Source organism: Bufo bufo, chromosome 1, assembly GCF_905171765.1.
Source record: "Bufo bufo chromosome 1, aBufBuf1.1, whole genome shotgun sequence".
Lineage (NCBI taxonomy): Eukaryota > Metazoa > Chordata > Amphibia > Anura > Bufonidae > Bufo > Bufo bufo.
The window spans coordinates 122,931,129-122,954,514 of record NC_053389.1 but is presented as its reverse complement, the minus strand read 5'-3'; the positions used below and the strand labels follow the sequence as shown (position 1 = coordinate 122,954,514).

At 44.4% G+C, this 23,386-nt stretch overlaps 1 long non-coding RNA gene across 1 annotated transcript; it reads right to left on the bottom strand.

Moving 5' to 3' along the window:
- Nucleotides 1–878: 878 nt before the first annotated feature.
- Nucleotides 879–23,202, bottom strand: LOC120998500. The gene is made up of 3 exons (XR_005778413.1): nucleotides 22,838–23,202; nucleotides 9,337–9,344; nucleotides 879–891 (listed from the first exon to the last, which is right to left on the bottom strand). It is a non-coding gene; the product is annotated as an uncharacterized LOC120998500 (long non-coding RNA).
- Between the last annotated feature and the right edge of the window lie 184 nt (nucleotides 23,203–23,386).

The following is a 23,386-nucleotide window of genomic DNA, read 5'->3' as shown; positions in this document are numbered from 1 at the left end:
TCTTTGACTTTTAGTCTAACCAGACTGTCTATTACTCTGTAATTCCTTTAGCGCCGTTCTATGGAAACAGTAGGTTTAAAGAGCACACCAAATGCTTCAAATAACTTCTTTATTAACTTCACCTTTTCTTCATATATAACACTGCCGCCTCCGCAGCAGATGGTCCATGTAAGAAAATATCACAAAATGGCGGCATGATTAAGATGGTGGTTCAACTGTTCAATCTTGTCATTCAACATAAAATGGTGGATATATTTCTCTCTTGATGTAGAAATCAGAGGTTTGAGCAGCTCTCACCTGCCAGGGATTCCACTGGTATAGCACGGACCGACTCCTTCACCCGAAATAGGAGAAATATGAGTATGAAGAAAATAAATAGGTTGGTCCAGCTTGTATTCGTGGTAATCCAAAGGCTTTATTCAATATTCAATAAAATCCAGGTACAGGAGTGCAGGTCTACATGTTTCGGGCACAATACAATCTTAGCCCTTACTCATGAGTAAGGGCTAAGATTGTATTGTGCCCGAAACATGTAGACCTGCACTCCTGTACCTGGATTTTATTGAATATTGAATAAAGCCTTTGGATTACCACGAATACAAGCTGGACCAACCTATTTATTTTCTTCTTATTTCTCTCTTGAGTATCTTAACTGTCACTTTAAATTATGTAAGCACTTTATGATCTCTCTGAGAGGTATATCTGAGGTCTAACTAATAGTTCTACTTGCAGTATGCAGTTAGCAGTGACTATTTGCAGATTAGTTGAGTATGATCTGGTATGGTTGTATGCAATTTGGATTGCAATATGAAATCTGAATGCTTGCAATTGTAGCTTGCAATTTGAAACTTGCAATTGAATTTGTATGGTTGCAATTGTAGTTTGGTGGAACTGTAAGTAAACACATATATATCTAGTTCAGTATACAGTTCTAAACACAATACTAACAATATGAAAATTATATAACTGTTTTAAATACCTATATTGGCCTCTTGTTCCCATAAAACTCAGATCTCAGTGGAGTGAATGTCTCTTCAGCTCCTGTGAGTAATGATTCTAGCAGAAGGAGCTGGGGAAATTCCCAGACAGGCTGTCTGTGAGGCTGGCTGTGATTGGTGAAAACGCTGGCTGTGATTGGTCTAGACTTCTGCCCAGCAACAACAGATTAACACTATGCTTTCTGTTGTTTCTGCTGTGTCACTGAGTTTACCTTACACTATAAAATGAATCTTAAAGGCATATTATCTTTTTCTGCTTCTGTGAATACAAAATATAGCAGTTATATGACATCCAAAACATGATATCACAGTAAATAACTCTGCTTTTGTCTCTAACACATAAACATAGGAACTGTGTTAAGGTTATTAGCAGGTTTAGCTGTATACACATATAAGCTATACTAGCAACCTAGGACAGGTCTTAGCTGGCCAGCTACATGGGGTCCTGAGTTACCCGCTACATCTCTGGCCCATCTATGAAGTCCATGAAAAATGAGATCGACCTTTGTCTGTAAAATCCACAAAAACATATAAAAATATACAAGTGCATGAAAAATGAGGTAATTACAAATAAGGACAGTCGTTGGCAAGCAGAGATAAGCAGATCATGTAATTTACAAAGGCGCCATGGAGACATTGACTATGGATCTAATTTTCAGATTACCTGTGAGAAAAGAATGGGTTATGAACCCAAGCAGCTTCTCCTTGACACCTGTTTGCCGTAGACTCTCCATCTTGCCACATACATGGCGGCCAGATCCATATTGACCTACTTTCAGACTATCCATGAAGGAATGGATGGGTCTTCTGCCCTACAAGCTTGCTCTAGCAATTGTGATTCCTATTAGCTGTTGATCATCATGGTGGTTAGACCCCTACTAAACATGCAGGCCTCTAATGATCTAATTTTATACTCTCCAATATGTTATGGATGGGTCATCAGATTCCTCCACCACCTTCATCTGTAATGGACTGTTCTTAAAGGAATGGATGGGTTTCCCACCCTCTGCTCTTCTCTTTTTGCCATGGTTTGTTGCACATGGATGGTACTCCTTCTGGAGAACTTAGGGGGTAATTTACGAACAGATATATGCCACTTTTGTGGCGTATATGTGGCACAGATTCTGTCCCATGCCATGTTGTAGCAGAATTTGCGACTTCTTCCCTAATCACACCAGATCTAAAAAAGGGGGAGTGGTGTGGGGAGGGAAGGGGCCATTTCATTCATCATTTTTTACGCCTGGTTTAAGCGTAGAAAATGGTCTAAATGTAAGACAGCAAGGAAGCTGTCTTACATTTAGAACTGGCCTCTTCATAACTTCGGCGGATCCACCGCCAGCGCAGGTGCTTATTAAGACCGGCATCTAAAACGCTGGTATTAATAAATGTTCCCCTTAGTGAATCCGATTTCATAGTCCTTTACCGATTCTGACCAATCTGAATGGCCAGGTTCGTGTTTACTTGATGAGATATGATGTCTACTTAGTATGGTTAAGATATTACCTCTAAATTTCCAGTACTTCACAAGTATCAAGTTGCGTTAATGATAATGATCACATTTCCTTTCAGGAGTCCTTGGCTTGCTTTCCAATGATTGATTCTACACAGATAGTCAGGTCTGTAGGCCCCGGCTGCAGCTCACTCGACTTCTTATTTATCTTACCTTTTTTTTTCTTGGCTTCATAATACCAAACACATGAGCTAATATATTCACTTTGCCAGCTTCTGTTTGTAAGACTTAATTCCCAATCCCAAGACAGTGTTTGCTGAGCAGGACACATTCTTAGATGATTAGCGAGGGTAGCGGTGCTGAGTGAATGAAATGTAGGCCATGTCTTCTGTCTGATACAATCATTACAGTGTACATATGCAGTCAGCGGAGTATGCAACAATTATATGGATTTAAAGGGGAACTAGATAATTAGCATTAAAAGTTAGGGTGGTGAAATGTCACCTGCCAATCATTTTGCAAAATTCCTTTACTGTGCCTGCATTAGGATGACAAGTGCATTACACATATAATTGCCACTCTCCACTGCCACAGCCAGTGACATACCACCCATATATTGAAAATTACTCACTGAAGACAAAACATTGCTAAGTATTGATGTCCGCTGGTGACTAAACTACTTTGCTACAACTGAAGGAGTGCTGCAGATCCTTTGGATTTATACCACCCATATAGGCATGTCACACAATTGCCATGAGTCCTGTGGTGAGAACTATCTCTCCTCTTTCCTAGCATACAGTCCTAGCATTTTGCTGTGGCCACCACTAGGGGGTGCTCACAGCATAAAGATTTTTATAACTCCCATTGAGAGCAATAGTAGTTTTTTAAATCCTTGTAGAGCGATTGCCCCTAGAGGTGGCTTCAGGGAGCGAGTTTTATAAAAGTAGTACATTTGTCAGAGCTCTCAGTGAGGAGTCGTGACCATTTTGAGTTTGGAGCTATGGAACCATAAAATTCCTGTGAACCTCACAGCAGCAGTGGTATGATGTGGGGGCACAAGAAATACTTGATATTATAGGTAGGCGTCTCAAAGGCCTATTCCAAGATTAACTTGAACCTCATTAAAAAAAAAACATTAAAGGGGTTCCTCTGCACTGAACAATTAATGATTTATCCGTAGGGTAGGTCATCAATATCAGATGCGGATCTGACTCATGGCACCCTGCTGATCAACTAGTCTCTCCAGGTGCCGAAAACAGGCACCAACTTTCACATTTCCACCCACTGTAGTGGCCAGGGTTGGTAAGTGCAAAGCTGCTCCCATTTGTCTGCACTGTGTGAATGAAACCTCCAAATTAAGGGCAATCAAAATGTTAAGTGTTATCCGTGTGAATTTTCCAAACTGGTTTATGACAGGGTTTCTTTTTTAAGCATATAATATAAGGGTCATACAAATTTACCACAAAACTATGAGACCATTGATTGCCCTAAAAGCTGTCCCTCTGTGGTGGCCATCAATAGATCACATTTTCTGTCCTCCTCCATATTGTCTTTGTTTAAGATATGGAGCAGGGGGCTCAGGAGGTTAGATGCGGGCCACAGCAGTTGAATTCTGGAGGGCATGTGTGGTCACTGGCTTGGTACAAGAGTACCTGTTTCTCAAAGCTTTAATTACTGCTGAGGACTCATTTTGTATCTAGCAAGTGCCAGAGAGGAGGGCTTGAGCGGCCCCCTGGGCATCAGCCCACCAGGAAATTTTCCTATAAGGTCTATGGCCAATCCACCCCTGGTTGTGGGAAGGAGGGGGGGTGTTTAATATTGATTTCAAAATTTGGAGAAAAATCGATATCCACTGAAATGAATTCTATTACTTGCCCAGCCTTAATATGTGATAAAAATTGAAGGAAGTGTCCCTTTAGCTATGTAGTTAATGGATGAGGGTCCTAAGTGACGTCGCTCTACGGCTACTTCTAAATACGGTTTTGTATACCACACAACCTTTTAATGTTGAACTGAAGAAAGTTTGCTCTATAAGCAGGTATGGCTACAGATTCTATGATCAATTACATCAACCGTGGCTGCCGAGCTTGTCTAACATTCAGTAGGGAGAGTTTACATGGAAAGAGAACATGGAGGTAAGAAGCCATGTGTTGAGATATTTAAGGAAGCCTCCACGGGATCTCTGTCATGGAGTCCATTAAGTTGTAGCTGGTAGAATTCATGTTTTTCCATTTATAGCAGACTGCAAGCCAACTGTGTTCATAATTATACATGTTCGATAATGGGTAAAACAGAACTAGAAGAGATATATAAAGTGTAAGGAAAGTTGGGGGGACATGATTTAGGAGCTTGTGTGCAGAAATCTTGCCCTGAGATGGCTTCTAATTGACTAAATTATCCATAAAGATGTGACTTTTGCTATAAATGACATGCTAAGTGTGGTATATGACAATAGGTGAGTGTAAGGATTTGAGTATACCTCATTTTCCTATAGTCCTATAGACCAACTAACACCCTATTTTTCACCCACTAGCTTGTAGTAAAACTTAACTTTTATTTTCACACACTTTAAGAATGTCTCTTAAGATATGAGAGTAATATGTTAAAACATTGCAGCATGATGGCCACAGTGGGGCAAAAAAGTATTTAGTCAGCCACCAATTGTGCAAGTTCTCCCACTTAAAAAGATGAGAGAGGCCTGTAATTTTCATCATAGGGGGGAAAAAAAAACTCACAGAAGAAAGTGGCCTAAACGGGTGAAAATGCTTCAAACCCAAACACTGTTGCGTGTCTATAACCGGGAGAGCAGTTCCTCAGCATGCGGTCAGCAGACAACAGCAATCCGCAGCAAAAAATGCGTACAATGGAGGATGCCGGGGCGGACCGCATGCACCACAAGAACATCTTACACAAAATGATACATTGTGCAGATGAAAAAATATACATACAAAAATCACTGCAAAAAATGCACCAAAATGATACGCAACTGACAATACTAGCTAATTCCTCAGGCCGATGTTAAAAGCTGAGAACTTTGCCAATATCTTCCAGTCAGGAACATATCGGAGCCCCTCATGCACCACGTCACCACGTCACGGTGTCTCAGCACGCATGGGGTCCTACCACTCAACTGCCCGTGGTGTGTGAACAGGGTCTGAATCAGTGCTAGAAACCAACTCACAGCCGGACTCTCACATGCCTCCATAGTGGTATCACCAATGCACTGTGAGTTAGGATAAAGCTGTGAGCCGCACCCACAACAGACCATGTGACACAGAAGCTACCAGGTGCAAAAGAATGTTACCTACAAATAAAAGTGGCACATTCCATACACATAAAGACAAAAAAACTCACTGAAAAAAGCCTAAATGAGTGAAAATTCTTCAAACCCAAACACTGTAGCATGTCTATAACGGGGAGAGCAATTCCTCCGCAAACAATGGCAATTTTTTTTTATTTTTTTTTTCATCATAGGTACACTTCAACTATGAGAGACAGAATGGGGGAGGGGGGAGAATACAGGAAATCACATTGTAGGATTTCTAATGAATTAATTGGTAAATTGCTCGGTAAAATAAGTATTTAGTCACCTACAAACAAGCAAGATTTCTGGCTCTCACAGACCTGTAACTTCTTCTTTAAGAGGCTCCTCTGTCCTCCACTCGTTACTTGCATTAATGGCACCTGTTTGAACTTGTTATCAGTATAAAAGACACCCGTCCACGACCTCAACAGTCACACTCCAAACTCCACTATGGCCAAGACCAAAGAGCTGTCGAAGGACACCAGATACAAAATTGTAGACCTGCACCAGGCTGGGAAGACTGAATCTGCAATAGGCAAGCAGCTTGTTCTGAAGAAATCAACTGTGGGAGCAATTATTAGAAAATGGAAGACATACAAGATCACTGATAATCTCCCTCGATCTGGGGCTCCACACAAGATCTCACTCCGTGAGGTCAAAATGATCACAAGAATGGTGAGCAAAAATCACAGAACCACACGGGGGGACCTAGTGAATGACCTACAGAGAGCTGGGACCAAAGTAACAAAGACTATCATCAGTAACACACTACGCCGCCAGAGACTCAAATCCTGCAGTGCCAGATGTGTCCCCCTGCTTAAGCCAGTACATGTCCGGGCACGTCTGAAGCATGCTAAAGAGCATTTGGATGGTCCAGAAGAGGATTGGGAGAATGTCATATGGTCAGATGAAACTAAACTTTTTGGTAAAAACTCAACTAGTCGTGTTTGGAGGAGAAAGAATGCTGAGTTCTATCCAAAGAACACCATACCTACTGTGAAGCATGGGGGTGGAAACATCATGCTTTGGGGCTGTTTTTCTGCAAAAGGACCAGGACGACTGATCCGTGTAAAGGAAAGAATGAATGGGGCCATGTATCATGAGATTTTGAGTGAAAACCTCCTTCCATCAGCAAGGGCATTGAAGATGAAACGTGGCTGGGTCTTTCAGCATGACAATGATCCCAAACACACCGCCCGGGCAACGAAGGAGTGGCTTCGTAAGAAGCATTTCCAGGTCCTGGAGTGGCCTAGCCAGTCTCCAGATCTCAACCCCATAGAAAACCTTTGGAGGGAGTTGAAAGTCTGTGTTGCCCAGCGACAGCCCCAAAACATCACTGCTCTAGAGGAAATCTGAATGGAGGAATGGGCCAAAATACCAGCAACAGTGTGTGAAAACCTTGTGAAGACTTACAGAAAACGTTTGACCATTGCCAACATAGGGTATATAACAAAGTATTGAGATGACCAAATACTTATTTTCCACCATAATTTGCAAATGTGATTTTATGTATTTTTATTTCTCATTAAATACTTTATTGCCCCACTGTATATATATATATATATATATATGATGTTATCAGTCTATCAGCATATTTATAGTAAATCTGTTGTCTACTGCCTGTTTTAAAAGACAGTGACTTGATTAGTAGCTACTTATTGAGCCCTCTGGTAGTATTGTGCGCATACTACAGATCTAACTATCAGTTCATGGCCAGTATTCATGCTGCCTACCTAACTGTGCTATTACTGCTTTCAATTAAAACTTCAGCTAAACGCTGCCCCCTGACATGTATCGCTGGAAAACAGGCGTCATCAGGGGAACTCTGCCTGTGCATGTGCATTGCTTAGCCAGGAAAGCAATGGCATCTGAACTATGGAAAGAAGGCAAGTCGGTGGGAGCACTGTGATGTTCTGGCCAACATCACGTGGATGTTAGGTTGATGAATGGAGCAAAACCACAGCTTCCAGCGGACACTGCACCAAGAAAGGACATGTCCTATCTTGGCGCGTTTGCGGCTTTAAACTGCCAGCCACATGAGCGGCAGTGTAGTCAACTATTGAAAACAATGGGAGTTGGATTCCACGTGACTGCCGGTGACTCCACCTAACTAAGCATTATACAGACCGGGTACATCTTGTTATGGCATCCCTATTCCCTAATGGCAGCCCTCCTTTCAGCAGAATAATGCCCCTGCCACACACAAAAATTGTTCAGGGACGGTTTGAGGAACATCAGAAATAGTTCAAGATATTGAATTCTGGCTAGTGTTGATCAAGCACCAAAGTACTCGGGTGTTCGGGTGCTTGGGTCGAACACCTCAGGATGCTCTACCGAGCACCCGAGCACAATGGAAGTCAATGGGAGAACCCGAGCATTAAACCAGGCACCCTCTGCTCTGCAGAGAGGAGGGTGTCTGGTTCATAGGAAAAGGTCAGAAATTGATGGAAATGCCACCTAAATGGTTTGGGAACAGCATGGGGAGGATGTCTGGATGCATCCTGAACTCCCATGTTGCTGCTGGGAACGATATTGTCTGAGTAGTACGCCACTTTTACAGACTGACACTAATACGCACAAAACCGAAGATAAAATAGATTTTAGAGGAAAAATTGTTAGGAAACATTCTTTGCTGTATATTTACTTGTATATAAAGTGCAAGTGCTGCCAAAAATTACAAGGAAGAGGCACTCCGATACAACCTGTATATCACATAAAGGAGGGCCTCATTCACATTGTGGTACAATTGTTCAGGTAGTGAGACTCCTACACTCATAAAGCCTATGCACTAAGTGAAAGGGCTGCCAAAAATTACAAGGAACCGGCACTACAATACACCCTTTATTACACATAAAGGAGGGCATAATACACCCTTGAAAAATTATGATTGATGGCCTGATGGTGACCCTCAAAAACATTAGGAGCAAGAGCCTGCTGCTGAGCTGACCATCTAAAACATTAGAGGCGAGGGTCTTCTGCAGAGCTGACTCTCTAAAACATTAGGCGCGAGTGCCTGCTGCTGATCTGAGCATCGAAAAAAATTATGGGCGAGTGCCTGCTGCTGAGCTGACTATTGAAAAAATTATGGTCGAGGGCCTGCTGATGAGCTGACCCTGTAAAACGTTATGGTTGAGGGCCTGCTGGTGAGCTGACCCTCAAAAACATTATATGCAAGGGCCTGCAGGTGAGCTGACCCTCTAAAAGATTGTAGGTGAGGGCCTGCTGGTGAGCTGATCCTCTAAAACATTATATGCGCGGAGGAGGATGAGAAAAGGAAGATTGAACCACATACCCTTTTTTGTGTTGGGATGGGGGGAATGGGAATACAGTGTATTCAGTACATTATAAAAACACATTTAAAGTGCCTTTATGTTCAGCTGCTTTTCTCTGGTGGAGTAGAGAAGTCAAGGGCAAGCCAGGCCTTGTTCATTTTTATAAGAGTCAACCTGTCAGCATTTTCAATTGACAGATGGATGCGCTTATCAGTTATTATGCCCCCAGCAGCACTAAATACCCGCTCTGACAAAACGCTGGTGGCAGGGCAGGCCAGCACCTCCAAGGCATAGAGCGCCAGTTCGTGCCACGTGTCCAGCTTAGACACCCAGTAGTTGTAAGGCACAGAGGGATCATTGAGGATGCTGACACGGTCTTCTACGTACCCCTTCACCATATTCCAAAAATTTTCCCTCTTTGTGACACTAGGCCCCGCATCAGGGTGGGGGTGCTGGCGGGGTGTCATTAACTGTCCCAGGCTTCCTCTGTTGGAACTGCTGTGTGTTCCCCTCGTCTCCCCTCCTCGGTTGCCCAAGGAACTACGTACTCTGCCGCCAGCGTTGTCAGATGTAAATTTTTGGAGCAATTTTTCAACAAGGACCTTCTGGTATTGCACCATGTGTGCCAGAGTCCCAACAGGCAAGACTTTGCTGTCGTCATCAGGAGGATGGGATGACTCTCAATCTCCTCATCCTCTTCCTCCTCTTCTGCCCATCCACGCTGAACAGATGGAATTAAACTTCCATGGGTACTACCCTCTGTAGCAGAGGCAACCGTCTCCTCATCATCATCATCATCCAATTTGCGCTGAGAAGACGAACTGAGGGTGGTCTGGCTATCACCCTGTGTAATGTCTTCCCCCATTTCCACCTCTTCCACATGCAAAGCTTTGGCTTTAATTGTGAGCAGCGAGCATTTGAGTAGACATAGAAGTGGGATGGTGACGCTGATAATAGCGTTATCGCCGCTCACCATCTGTGTTGTTTCCTGAAAGTTTCTTAAAACCTCACAGAGGTCAGACATCCATGCCCACTCCTCGCTTGTGAAGAGCGGAAGATGACTGGAAAGGCGACGACCATGTTGCAGCTGGTATTCCACTACTGCCCTCTGCTGCTCACAAAGCCTGGCCAACATGTGGAACGTCGAGTTCCAGCGCGTGTTCAGGTCGCACAACAGTCGGTGAGCTGACAATTGTAAGCGCTGTTGCAGCATTGACAGCCCAGCGGAAGCAGTCGATAACTTGCGGAAATGTGCACACACGCGGCGCACCTTCACCAGTAGCTCAGGAAAATTAGGGTAGGTTTTGAGAAACCGCTGAACCACTAAGTTGAACACGTGGGCTAGGCATGGGATGTGTGTGAGCTTCCCGAGCTCCAAAGCCGCCACCAAGTTACGGCCATTATCAGACACAACTATGCCTGGTTCTAGGTCTGGTCTCTTATCCCCTGCCACAGCTCTGCGGCGGTGTGCAGTTTGTCACCTAAACAGATCAGCTTAAGCACGGCCTGTTGACTCTTTCCCACTGCAGTGCTAAACTGCTTCCAGCTACCGACTGATGGCTGACTGGTGCTGCAAGAGGATAATTCTGAGGTGGAAGTGGAGGAGGAGGCGGAGGAGAAAAAGTAGGGGTTGGAGCCACTAACATAGGTGGTGGCGGAAACCCTGATGGAATTAGAGCCTGCAATCTTGGCATTGGTAGCACCTGCTCCATCCCAGGGTACGACTCGCTCCCCGCCTCCACAACGTTCACCCAGTGTGCCATCAGGGAAATGTAGCGCCCCTGGCCGAAAGCACTTGTCCATGTGTCAGTGGTTAAGTGGACCTTCCCAGTAACTGCATTGGTCAGGGCACGGGTGATGTTAAGAGACACGTGCTGGTGTAAGGCAGGCACGGCACACCGTAAAAAATAGTGGCGGCTGGGGACTGCGTAACAAGGGACGGCTGCTGACATCAGGCTGCAGTGTCCACAAGCCTAATTTGGAAAGTTGCACATTTAGTGCTATGGCCTGTGGGTGGCTGGGTATTTGCTCTTGCGTTCAAATGTCTGGGGTAAGGACATTTGTACGCTGTGCTGGGACACAGATGTGGATGTGGTCGCGGATGGTCCTTGCGAAGGTCCAGGTGCAGGGCTGGAAGCATCCGGGCCTGTGCCTTCGACAGGGGATTGGCCAGCACGTAACACAGGGGAAGAGGAGGCAGTGATGTGACCCACAGACACTGGTTGTGGACCCAGGTGTTCGGCCCACCTATTAGGGTGCTTTGATGCCATGTGGCAGATCATGCTGGTGGTGGTGAGGTTGCTAGTGTTCACGCCCCTGCTCATTTTGGTATGGCACAGGTTGAAAATTACAATTCTTTTGTCGTCCGCACTCTCCTCAAAAAAGCGCCAGACTGCGGAACACCTAACCCTTGGCAAGGGAGATTTCCGCAAGAGTGTGCTTTGGGGAACAGTTGCGGGCCTGTTTGGTGTGGCCCGACTTCTCCCTTTTGCCACTCCACTGCCTCTTCCAGCCTGTTGCGGTGCTGCGGATTCATCCCCCTCCGTACTGCTGCCCTCGCTCGGCTTGCCACCTTCCAAGGTTGGGTTACTAACTTCATCGTCCACCACCTCCTCTTCCACTTCCTCACTCTGCTCATCCTCCTGACTTGTTGACCTAACAACAACCTCAGTTATTGACAAATGTGTCTCATCATCAACCTCTTTAGACACTAATTGCCGTTGACTTATTGGCAACTGTGTCTTATCATCATCATCTACCTCGCGAAACACTAATTGCCGTTCCCCACTGTCATCTTCTTGTGACTGTGGATGCTCAAGAGTTTGGGAATCAGTGCACAAGATCTCATGTCCCTCTTCAAGCGGGCTTGTTGAGAGGCCCAAATGAAGGAATGGCGCTGAAATGAGCTCCTCGGTATATCCGAGTGTGGGATCACTTGTTTGGCAAGACTCTCCATGGTGGGAGAAAGGAGGATCAGGGTGAGGATTGTGTTGACCAGACTCTTGGCTACTGAGACTGGACTTGGTGGAAGACAGGGTGGTGCTTAACCAACTGGAAGCATTATCTGCTGCAATCCAACCGACGACCTGGTCGCTCTGGTCTGACTTCAAGAGCGTTGTCCTGCGCCGCCCTGCAAACTGGGACATGAAGCTAGGTATCGTGGATGATTGTTTTTCTTGTGCTCTGGCAGCAGGCACAGTTTCAATGTGCCCAGGGCCATGGCCTCTGCGTGCCCCATCCCCCTGTCCCTTACTGCTCGCCTTCTTCATATTAAATGTTATGTATGCTTGAAAGTATGTCACAAGTACAGTAGCGTAGGATTTGTAAGTGTATGTGCAAAAAAATTTAAAAAGGTATTTGGGATGTGGAAACGTCACACAGGAGATATACCGCAGATAATGTTGCTGATGTCAGCAGCAGCTAATAAAAAATTACAGGGAATTTCACAGGTATTTGGGATGTGGAAACGTTACACAGGAGATGTACTCCAGGTAATGTCATTGTCCGCAGCGGACACCGTCTACAGAAAAAGTACACTGGATGTCACTGATATTTTTTGGATGTGCACAAGTTACACAGGAGAAATACCGCAGATAATGTCGCTGATGTCAGCAGCGGCTAATATAAAATTACAGGGAATGTCACAGGTATTTGGGATGTGGAAACGTTACACAGGAGATGTACCCCAGGTAATGTCACTGATGTCACCAGCGGCTAATATAGAATTACAGGGAATGTCACAGGTATTTGGGATGTGGAAACATTACACAGGAGATGTACCCCAGGTAATGTCACTGTCCGCAGCGGACACCGTCTACGGAAAAAGTACACTGGATGTCACTAATATTTTTTGGATGTGCACATGTTACACAGGAGATGTAGCGCCGATAATGTCACTATCCGCAGCAGATACCGTCTACAGAAAAAGTACACAGAAGATGTACCCCAGGTAATGTCACTGTCCGCAGCGGACACCGTCTATGGAAAAAGTACGCTGGATGTCATTGATATTTTTTGGATGTGCTCACGTTACATAGGAGATATAACGCAGATAATGTCACTGTCCGCAGCAGACACCGTCTACGGAAAAAGTACACTGGATGTCACAGATCTTTTTGGGATGCGCACACGTTACACAGGAGAAATACCGCAGATAATGTCGCTGATGTCAGCAGCGGCTAATATAAAATTACAGGGAATGTCACAGGTATTTGGGATGTGGAAACGTTACACAGGAGATGTACCCCAGGTAATGTCGCTGATGTCACCAGCGGCTAATAAAGAATTACAGGGAATTTCACAGGTATTTGGGATGTCGAAACGTCACACAGGAGATGTACCCCAGGTAATGTCACTGTCCGCAGCGGACACCGTCTACGGAAAAAGTACACTGGATGTCACTAATATTTTTTGGATGTGCACATGTTACACAGGAGATGTAGCACTGATAATGTCGCTGTAAGCAGTGGCCTAACTATTGACCGCTAATTAGCGCAGGATGTAAAAATATATATTGCTTAATGTCTTATTTGGTGGGAGGGAGAACACCTGGATATATATTGGAGCTTGGTTCTGTGATCTGCCCCCCAGAGTCTGTCCCGAGTGTAGCCCTGCTCCGCAAGGTGTGGAAAAAACTGAAAGAAATTACCAAACTTTCGGGGTGTAATACCCTTACTCCTTTATGGAACAACTCAAGCCTGCCGGAACTGAGTAAGTTGGAAGGCTTTAGTAGTTGGGAGAAAAGGGGGATTTATTGGGTGTCACAACTTTATGCAAATGGGACTCTCAAAAGCTTTTAACAATTAAAGGAAGAATTCAAACTTGCTGACGCAAATTTCTATCAGTATTTACAATTACGCCATGCAGGGTAGGACAGTGGATATGACTATACAGTCATCTCTATTAGCTGACCAAATCAGGAAAGGAGGTGACACCAAAGGAGTGATTTCGGGATTCTACATCGAGAGGTTGGCCCCCTAGATGATGTACAGTGGTCTGACATATTGTCTAGGAGCCCTTGCTATCACTCTGTGAAACGCACAGACTTTCACAATTATACCTGATACATAGGGTATACAGAACACCTGAGTTCTTACATAAGATAGGTGTACGTGACACATCTAACTGCCCCAAATGCAATATTCCGGGGGCACATATATTACACATGTTTTGGGAATGCACTGCCATACGCCCTTTTTGGAATATAGTATTTGACATCATTTTTAAGGGGTTGGGATCAGATTACCAGCCGAACCACTGACACTGATATGTGTGCTGGGCCTGTTGCAAGGGGATTCCACAACAGATCTTAATATTGGCATAAGTAGATCACTGTATCAGGCTAGGAAATTACTAGCCAAGTATTGGATAAGCACTGCTGTACCGGCCAAAGAGGAATACATTGCACGCATGAATGTTATAATTGGATTGGAAAGGGGGGTGTATCTTAAAAGGGGAACGATTAAGAAGTTTGAGTCTATATGGGGACCATGGCTGTGAACGCCAGGACTACTCTCTGGACGTCTCCTGTCTCTACAATTGGGGCGAAATGCTAGATAGTGTCGAAAAGAAGTCATGATTTAGTAGAACAAGGGATACAACGTCATAGGTAGAGAGAGAAAGTCAAGCAAAAGGACAATATGGCATGCTGCAGGTTAGGGGAGGGAGGGAGGGTAGGGTTCTTCATTCTTGTATGTTCAAGATTGTTTATTAATGTATCCAAATTGGATTTGTACCTGTTTACAGAAATGTACTTATGCTGGATCTATAAATGTACTTATCCGGGAAAATCCTAATAAAAACTATTTGATTTAAAAAATATATATATATATATTGCTGCTGCCACACACAACAATAGTCCTTAGAAGGACTTTTGGGTCTCTGACAAGTCTTTCAATTTACAAAAAAAAAATTCTCTCCCTACACTATCTTTCCCTTCTTCAGCACAGCTCTCCCTGACTAACACTGAGCCGAACACGTGTCATCGGGTGCTATAAAACACCCGATGACACGTTCCGACCAGCCAATCGCTGTAATGCCAGTAACCAACATGGCTACGGCATTACAGTGAAGGGCAGTACTTACTTGCACATTTATTGGCTGCGTAGCAGGCAACAAACGTGCGGGGAGGAGACTGGAGCATTGCACTAGAGCACATGCGGTATTCGGCCGAATACCGCCATGTGCCAAGCATCGAGATGCTCGAGCCGAACTGGTGTTCGCCCGAGCATGCTTGGTCAACACTACTTCTGGCCTCCAGATCCAATCTTCGCTAAAACTCAATCAGATCAGGCCTTTGTGGGATGTGCTAGAAAAACATGTCTAATCTATGGAGGCCCCCACCTTACAGGATTTAAAGGTTCAGCTGCTAACACCTGAGATATCACAGGTCACCTTCAGAGGTCTTCAGAGTCCATGCCTTCATAGGTTAGAGCTGTTCTGGCAGCACAAGGTGTACCGACACAATATCAGGCAGGGGATTTTAATGTTATGGTTGTATATTATAAGCTGCAATATCAGTTTATTAAATGCCCACATCTGACACACCATCACTACGGGGAGAATGTAACAGCGTGGAGCGAACATAAATTCAGGACATGCTGTTGACGCACACAATCTATAAATAACACATTTCTGAATTATTTTATCTTTGACGTGGACTATGCTACACATGTTTACAAGGAAGGACTGTCATAGATTCACACTTCTGGGGTCAAGTCCTTGGTCCTATCTCTGCTCCACTTCATTCTGTGCTATTTATGTGCCTGGCCTGGTTTCCCGGAGAGCCTGAGCTGGTTTGATGCTGAATACAAATGACTTTGCTGCCATCTGGTGAGCAGAATGTAGATTGCATGGAACCGAAGTATTGTGCTTGTCTATACGTTGCAGTTAGATGATCTTTTGTTTTAAGTGTAAGGATGTGTGCAATGTCACCTTTCTAATGCACTCTAACCCCTATAATGGTTAGGGGTGATTAAGGACTGGGAAAAGCCCTGCTTTATTCTCCAGGTCAGTACGATTACACTGATATAACATTTATATAGTTTTTCTTGTGTTTTAATATTTTTTCCCCAAATCATGTATGTATTCCACTTAATAAAAGGAACAACCTTACCAGTGGATGGGAGTCACCTGGATATCATCTTGTGGTTCCAGAGATAAATCTATTCAGCTTTCTATGTTAGGTACCATCCTCAATATACCCTAATGATAGTGGTGGGTGTTTTTAGCACAAATAAGTTACAGGTGTTCCCCTGATGAGTCTGGGGCTTTAGTAATTACAGAAGAAATGCATAGTTTTATTTTCTGCGTTAGGGGCCCTTATTTAGTGAGTACCCTTAGGCAGGGACGTCCAGGGTGTCATGCCCTACTCTGACGATGTGCGGAGGTCGGCCAGGATTGCAGCACGAGTTTAGTGTTTGTTTTGGAGCCGTGCTGGATCCGCCTCTCATCAGGTGCACTGGGTGGGGTCATTAGTTTAAAGGGCTCACCAGCCCAGTGCTCTGAGCGGATTATACAAATCATTGTGGTCTTGGAAGCTAGGAAGGAAGGTTCTCTGTCTGTTCCAGCTCAGAGAGATAAGTGTGATTTCTGGTTTAGTTATTTTGTGTCATCTTTTCCATCCAGGTTCTGTGCGAGCAGGCTGCTCCTATTTCCCCTCTTCACCATCTCAGGGAAGTTAGGGTTTTGTCAGCCCAGGCACGGGGACACCTCATACCTACCTTAAAGGTCTGCAGGTGGGCTGAGCAGTGCAGGGAAAGAGGTCAGGGATTAGCTAGGAGGTGACCCTTCCCCTGTCTCTCGCCCAGAGCCTGGTTGGTAGGTTTTCTGTTATTCTGAGTGCACGCCCGCCGTGACACAGGGCCTCTAATATTGTAGGGTTAGGTTCCGGACGGGCTGCCCTGGGTCGGGCCATAGGGATTTCTAGGCTTGACAGGGCTTTCTAGGACCCTGTCCGCACGAAAGATTGATCTCTGGAACCACAAGACGATATTCAGGTGACTCCATGAAGGTATGGTCAACCATGGGAATTTCATTAGTTTTTTGTGGGTAATGTTTGTCGCACGTCTGTGGTGTGCACACACTTAGCACTATATGTTATGTTTGTATCCTTTTATAATAGTATCCAATAAACGTTAAGTTTTAGATTGGGTCACAACTGACTAGGGCAACTGAGGGCTTAAATGTCCACAACTGGCATTATCACCAATCGTCAACATTAGCTCTGTGTGTTTGCTGTGTGAAACAACAGAAATCTGGCGCCTGCTTCGCTCTGGAGATATGACTTCTGTCTTACAGGGTTGAAGGTCGGGAAGGGGTTAATTACCTCATAATCTTTGTTCTTATCACTGCACACACAGGACTTACTATCAATAAGAAATCATTCCATAAGAAATAGACCCTAGTGGTAAATGACTAGCTGCTAGGACACTTTACAGATGGGACTGCCTTCGGTACAATATGCAGAGTACAATGTTCAACCAAGTTAGTGGGATCTGAGAAACTAAAAACCTATAAAAACCATGAAGTGTCTGCAACCATGGATGGACATTATCTGAACAGAATGGCTGTTTGGACCATCTTTTTGCTGAGAAGGATTCTTGACAATAAGCTGGGAAGGTTTTGGGAATAGTTCAGGGCCTATGGAGTACTTTATCCACCTCTGTTAACTCCCCTGCAGTACCACCCCAGATAAAATGAACCATCTACTGTAATAACTGACATCAGTGGTCTGTATATGTAATGTACAGTCCTGCCACGTCTTTTCAGAGTAAGAGTCACTTTTTGTGGTCATTCTGCGCCCTAGGTAATGGATAACAGTTCTGAACTTTTCCTGCAGAGATCATCGGTACTGGATGGGGGCAAAGGCATTTTTCAAAGTTAAAAGCAATTAGCAGGGGGTAGAAGGTTGGTAAACAGCTGATAACAGAAGAACTAGACATTTCTCACAGATAAAACATATTACAAAGTTTTTTCTGGTCATTTGTACTATTGATCTATGCAAAGCTGTGTGAAAAGTTAGCGATCATTTTTAGGCTCCATTCACACGTCCGCAATTTCGTTCCGAATTTTGAGAACGGAATTGTGGACCCATTCACTCCTATGGGGCAGCACGACGTGCTGCCTGGACACGGAATTGCGGATCCGCACTTCCGGGTCCGCACTTCCGTTCCGCAAAAAAAATAGAACATGTCCTATTCTTGTCTGCAATTGCGGACAAGAATAGGCATATTCTATTAGTGCCGGCAATGTGCGGTCCGCAAAATGCGGAATGCACATTGCTGCTTTCCGTGTTTTGCGGCTCCGTGGATCCGCAAAACACGTTGCGGACGTGTGAATGGAGCCTAAGAGACCTTAAGAGAGCAGTGCATAAACAAATGACCACAAACCTCAATGAACTGAAACAATGCTGTAAAGAAAAGCTGGCCGAATTTCCACCAGAACGATATGAGAGACTGAACGTCTCACTGCTGTACACTCTCTACAGCCTCTCCTCTTCATTCGTCTTTGCAGCTTCCTTTGGCTTTGATGTGCCTTGTTTTGGCTGTCTTCTGGGGCCTTATATGCTGCTATTTCAGCTATACAGACCTCCCAGGCAGTCCATGTGGTCTCAGCCACAGACTTAATCGCTTCCTGTTTACAGACCTTTTTTATAGTCCGTGCATCTGCAGTGGCACCTTGTGGCAGCATGTAATATTGCAAGTGTACATTAAATACATGGGATTACATTCAGTATGCGGTGTACAGCACAATATAGCACAGGGTACATAAACAAAACTTTTAAAGGGTTTTCTGGTACTTTAATATTAATAGGCTATCCTCAGCATAGGTCACCAATATTGGATCTTGGGAGGATCTGAAACCCCGCACCCCGCCGATCAGCTGTTCTACAGGAGATGCAGTTGCATTGGCGCCAGAACTACACAGCTTCGTCCATTGCTGTAGTGGACAGAGCTGGTTACTGTAGCACTGCTCCCACTGAAGTGAGCTTAGCACCAATGAATTAAAGATCTGCCAAAATGCTACCTACTGCAATATGGATAGTGTAATGCCACAGATCCCCCCTCACTTCAGCAAGGGTGCAAACATTGCTACCCTGTAAGGGTGACAGCATGCAAATGCCAAGCAACCTGCAGACAGCATGAAATAGAGCAGGAGTATCTCAGCAGATTGATGTATAGATTTCTGGGAAATAATTCTGCAAAACTTGCAAATTATGTATTTAAAAGGGGTTATCCGAGACGAAAAAATGCCCCCATATGCCAGGGCCCCTCACACTGAATCTACTTACCTGGCTCCCCGCGCTGCTCCTGTGCTGCTGCTTCTCACCGTGCGCAGATGAAAACATCCGGTGTCGGGGGGAGCAGCCAATGGCAGGCGGTGACAGGGACGAGCCTCCCTAGCATCGTGGGTGACACTAAGGAGGCTCCCCCCCGTCACCGCCTGCTCCCCCCCGACACCAGATGTATTCATCTGCAAACAGGGAGAAGCAGCAGCGCGGGGAGAAGGAGCGGCACAGGGAGCTGGGAGCTAGTAAGTAGATTCAATGTGGGGGCCCGGGCATATGGGGGGAATGTTTTAGTCTCAGATAACCCTTTTAAATTTCTCCTTTCAGGGGTTATGTGGGCCGTTCTGCTCAGTGATTGACAGCCCTCCCTGTATGCTGAGTCATGTAGACATATATGTTAATCACTTATAGGACCTGTCCACTTGCCAAATGAGCCCAGAAAGAGCAGAGATTTCAATGATCATATTACAAGATTTGCTGAATCAGTTTCCAGAAAGTTATATATTAATCTGCTCAGTTCCTCCTGCTCTATAACGCGCTGCCTGCAGATTGCACTGCATGTTCATGGGGACAGGTTCCCTTTAAACTGATTTTATTAATTTTCTCAGTTCCCAGTAGTTAGTGCTGGAATAGCAATATGATCTCAGTGTCAGATGTTATTATGTGGGGAAAAGTCTCTCATTAGGCCTGACTACAAATAAAACCTAATTGGGGAATCTCGCTTCACGTGTAATTACCATACCACTGAGGCCTTTATGATGAGCCAGACAGCTCTGCAGGAGATCAAAGCTCACGTGAAATTAGTCAGATTGTAGAACTTCACTTTCATATTATATGTATAGCTTGTTAACCCTTGCAGTATGGGTATATTAGAAGGACACCACAAATATTATAAAGAAAGGAGTTACAAGTAATCACAGGACTTTATCATTTAGAATCGGGTCCACTAAAAAAGCATGAGTTAAAGGGTGTGCACAAACTTTTAACATTAAAGGGACACTTCCATTAGAAAGGGGTATTTTGTTAAACTAACATAGAACAATTTGTTTTAGAATTATTTTAACTTTTTTTATTTCAGTAGTACCATTGAAAGTTAAAGGATAACTGTCACATTTAGACCCTAATTTCAATTTTCTAATATGTAGTTACTAATACCATGATATTCCAGAATCAGTTAATACAGTCCTGATCAAAAGTTTAGTGACCACTTGAAAAATTGCAAAAAATCATATTTTACATTGTTGGATCTTAACAAGGTTCCAAGTAGAGCTTCAACATGCAACAAGAAGAAATGGTAGTGAGACAAAACATTTTTTTGAGCATTCAATTAATTGAAAATAACGATTAAACTGAAACAGGCTGTTTTTCAGCTGATCCAAATTTTAGGACCGCATGCTTTTAAAAGGCCAAATCTGTGCAAAGATGTGGATTCATTGTCATTTTCTGTCAGGTAGTCACACCTTGTGATGGCAAAGGCAAAAAAACTCTCCCTTTTTGAACGTGGTCGGGTTGAACTGCATAAGCAGGGTCTCTCACAGCGCGCCATCGCTGCTGAGGTGGGACGCAGTAAGACAGTCATTTGGAATTTCTTAAATGATCCTGAGGGTTATGGAACAAAAAAGTCAAGTGGAAGACCCCAAAAAATTTCATCAGCACTGAGCCGGAGGATCTAATTGGCTGTCCGTCAAGACACTGGACGATCCTCGACCTAAATTAAGGCCCTTACTGGTGCTGACTGCAGCCCCATAACCATCAGACGGCATCTGAGACTGAAGGGCTTCAAAAACTAAAACGTCTTCAAAGACCTCGTCTCCTTGAACGCCACAGAACTGCTCGTTTGGACTTTGCAAGAGAGCACCAAACATGGGACATTCAAAGGTGGAAGAAAGTTTTATTCTCTGATGAGAAAAAATTTAACATTGATGGTCCTGATGGTTTCCAACGTTACTGGCATGACAAGCAGATCCCAACCTGAGAGGTTTTCTACGCGCCACAGTGGAGGGGGCGCCATAATAGTCTGGGGTGCTTTTTCCTTCAGTGGAACAATGGAGCTTCAGGAAGTGCAGGGGCGTCAAACGGCCGCTGGCTATGTCCAGATGTTGCAGAGAGCATTCCTCATGACTGAGGGCCCTCGTCTGTGTGGTAAAGACTAGGTTTTTCAACAGGACAACGCTACAGTACACAATGCCCGCAGGACAAGGGACTTCTTCCAGGAGAATAACATCACTCTTTTGGCCCATCCTGCGTGTTCCCCTGATCTAAATCCAATTGAGAACCTTTGGGGATGGGTGGCAAGGGAAGTTTACAAAAATGGACAACAGTTCCAGACAGTAGATGGCCTTCGTGCGGCCGTCTTCACAACTTGGAGAAATGTTCCCACTCACCTCATGGAAACGCTTGCATCAAGCATGCCAAAACGAATTTTGAAAGTGATAAACAATAACGGTGGAGCTACTCATTACTGAGTTCATGTTTGAAAGTTGGATTTCTGTTTTGGGGGGGTTTAGTTTTTTTTTGGAGGGGTGGTCCTAAACTTTTGATCAGCTGAAAAACAGCCTGTTTCTGTTTATTCGTTGTTTTCATTAAATTGAATGCTCAAAAAATGTTTTGTCTCACTCCCATTTCTTCTTGTTGCATGTTGAAGCTCTACTTGGAACCTTGTTAAGATCCAGCCATGCTAAATATGATTTTTTTGCCATTTTTCAAGTGGTCTTAAACTTTTGATCAGGACTGTATTAGACTAACTTACCCCATATTTAATAAGATTCAGCCCTTAGCAACCAGTCTGCATAAAACTGCAATTTCACTATTCAGTTAAGATGGCTGCCACTGCCCTCACCCTGAGGCTAATCCCACCTGCCCTCACTACCCACAATGCATTGAGCTCCTCACATGCACTAGCCAGTAACAATAGCCCCCCAAAAGTGTCAGTAACCAGAGCTCTCCCCCCTAAAGGGTTAATCTCCTGCAGCACAAAGGGGTCCTCTTACCACATGTTGCTTTCATTTATACACTGAGCAGATGGCAGATCTCCCTTCCCTGTTGTGCGCTGCTCCAACTCTGCATTCTCCAGCACTGCTAAGTGAGGGAGCGTCTGCCAAGCGCAGGGACAGGGAAGAAGTGCACACAGCCCAGGCACTGTTATTAGCTGCTGGGGAGGACCTGGCTTTAATCATTTACTTACAGTCCCTGGCTGTCAGTAATGTGAGCCTGCACGCTGCATGCTCCATCTGTCAACAGATAGACAGACCATGCCTAGCAACCCTATTTTAAGCACAGGTAAAAATAGGCAGTACAGGGAACAAAAATGTGGAATTAAGGGGTAATTGAATACACAGTGAAAAGTTGAAATAGGGCCACCAAGGTGATATTAATCACCACAATCCAATGCTCCAAAAAATAATAATACGACAGTTATCCTTTAAATACAAAATATTGTTGCAATGGCAGTTCACAATGCCATTGTACCATACAAGCTAGGATCAGCTGCTTGAGGGAGCAGTGTAGGACCATCTCCTGGTTAACTGCTATGACCTGCCCTGGTTGAGCAACTTTCTTGTCTCTCATGTCTGTCTTGCTGTGTTCTGTTTGGAGTCTGTCTGTGCCCTAGTTATAGTCCTAGTCCTAGTTCATAGTTCATGTCTCTGGATTGTTCTGGTTATCTCACAGTCTGAATTCTGTCCTAGTTCATTTGCCATAGTCTGATCTGTGTCACAGTCTGAATCCTGTTCTACTAAATTCTGTTCCGTGTTTTGTCAGGATTCCGTCCTAGTTCTTGTCCGATTAGTCTGGCCTAGTTTCTGTATGTATCTGCTGTGTCTAAGCAATGTCCAAGTTGCTGAAATTTGTGTATCCAAGTGCATGAAGTCCACATGTCTGGGTTCCTGATGTTCGCCTTGGATTTACCTGTGCTCGGTTTGGTTCAGAATTTTGTCATGTTTGTGACTCTTTTGTTTTCACCGTTGTCTTTGACCACAGTAGGTTAGAATTACCAGGATCATCCCAGGCGGTAGTCATCTGGTGACATTTTTGGAGTGACTTCAAAAAATGATATCCAGAAAACCTTCCCCCTTT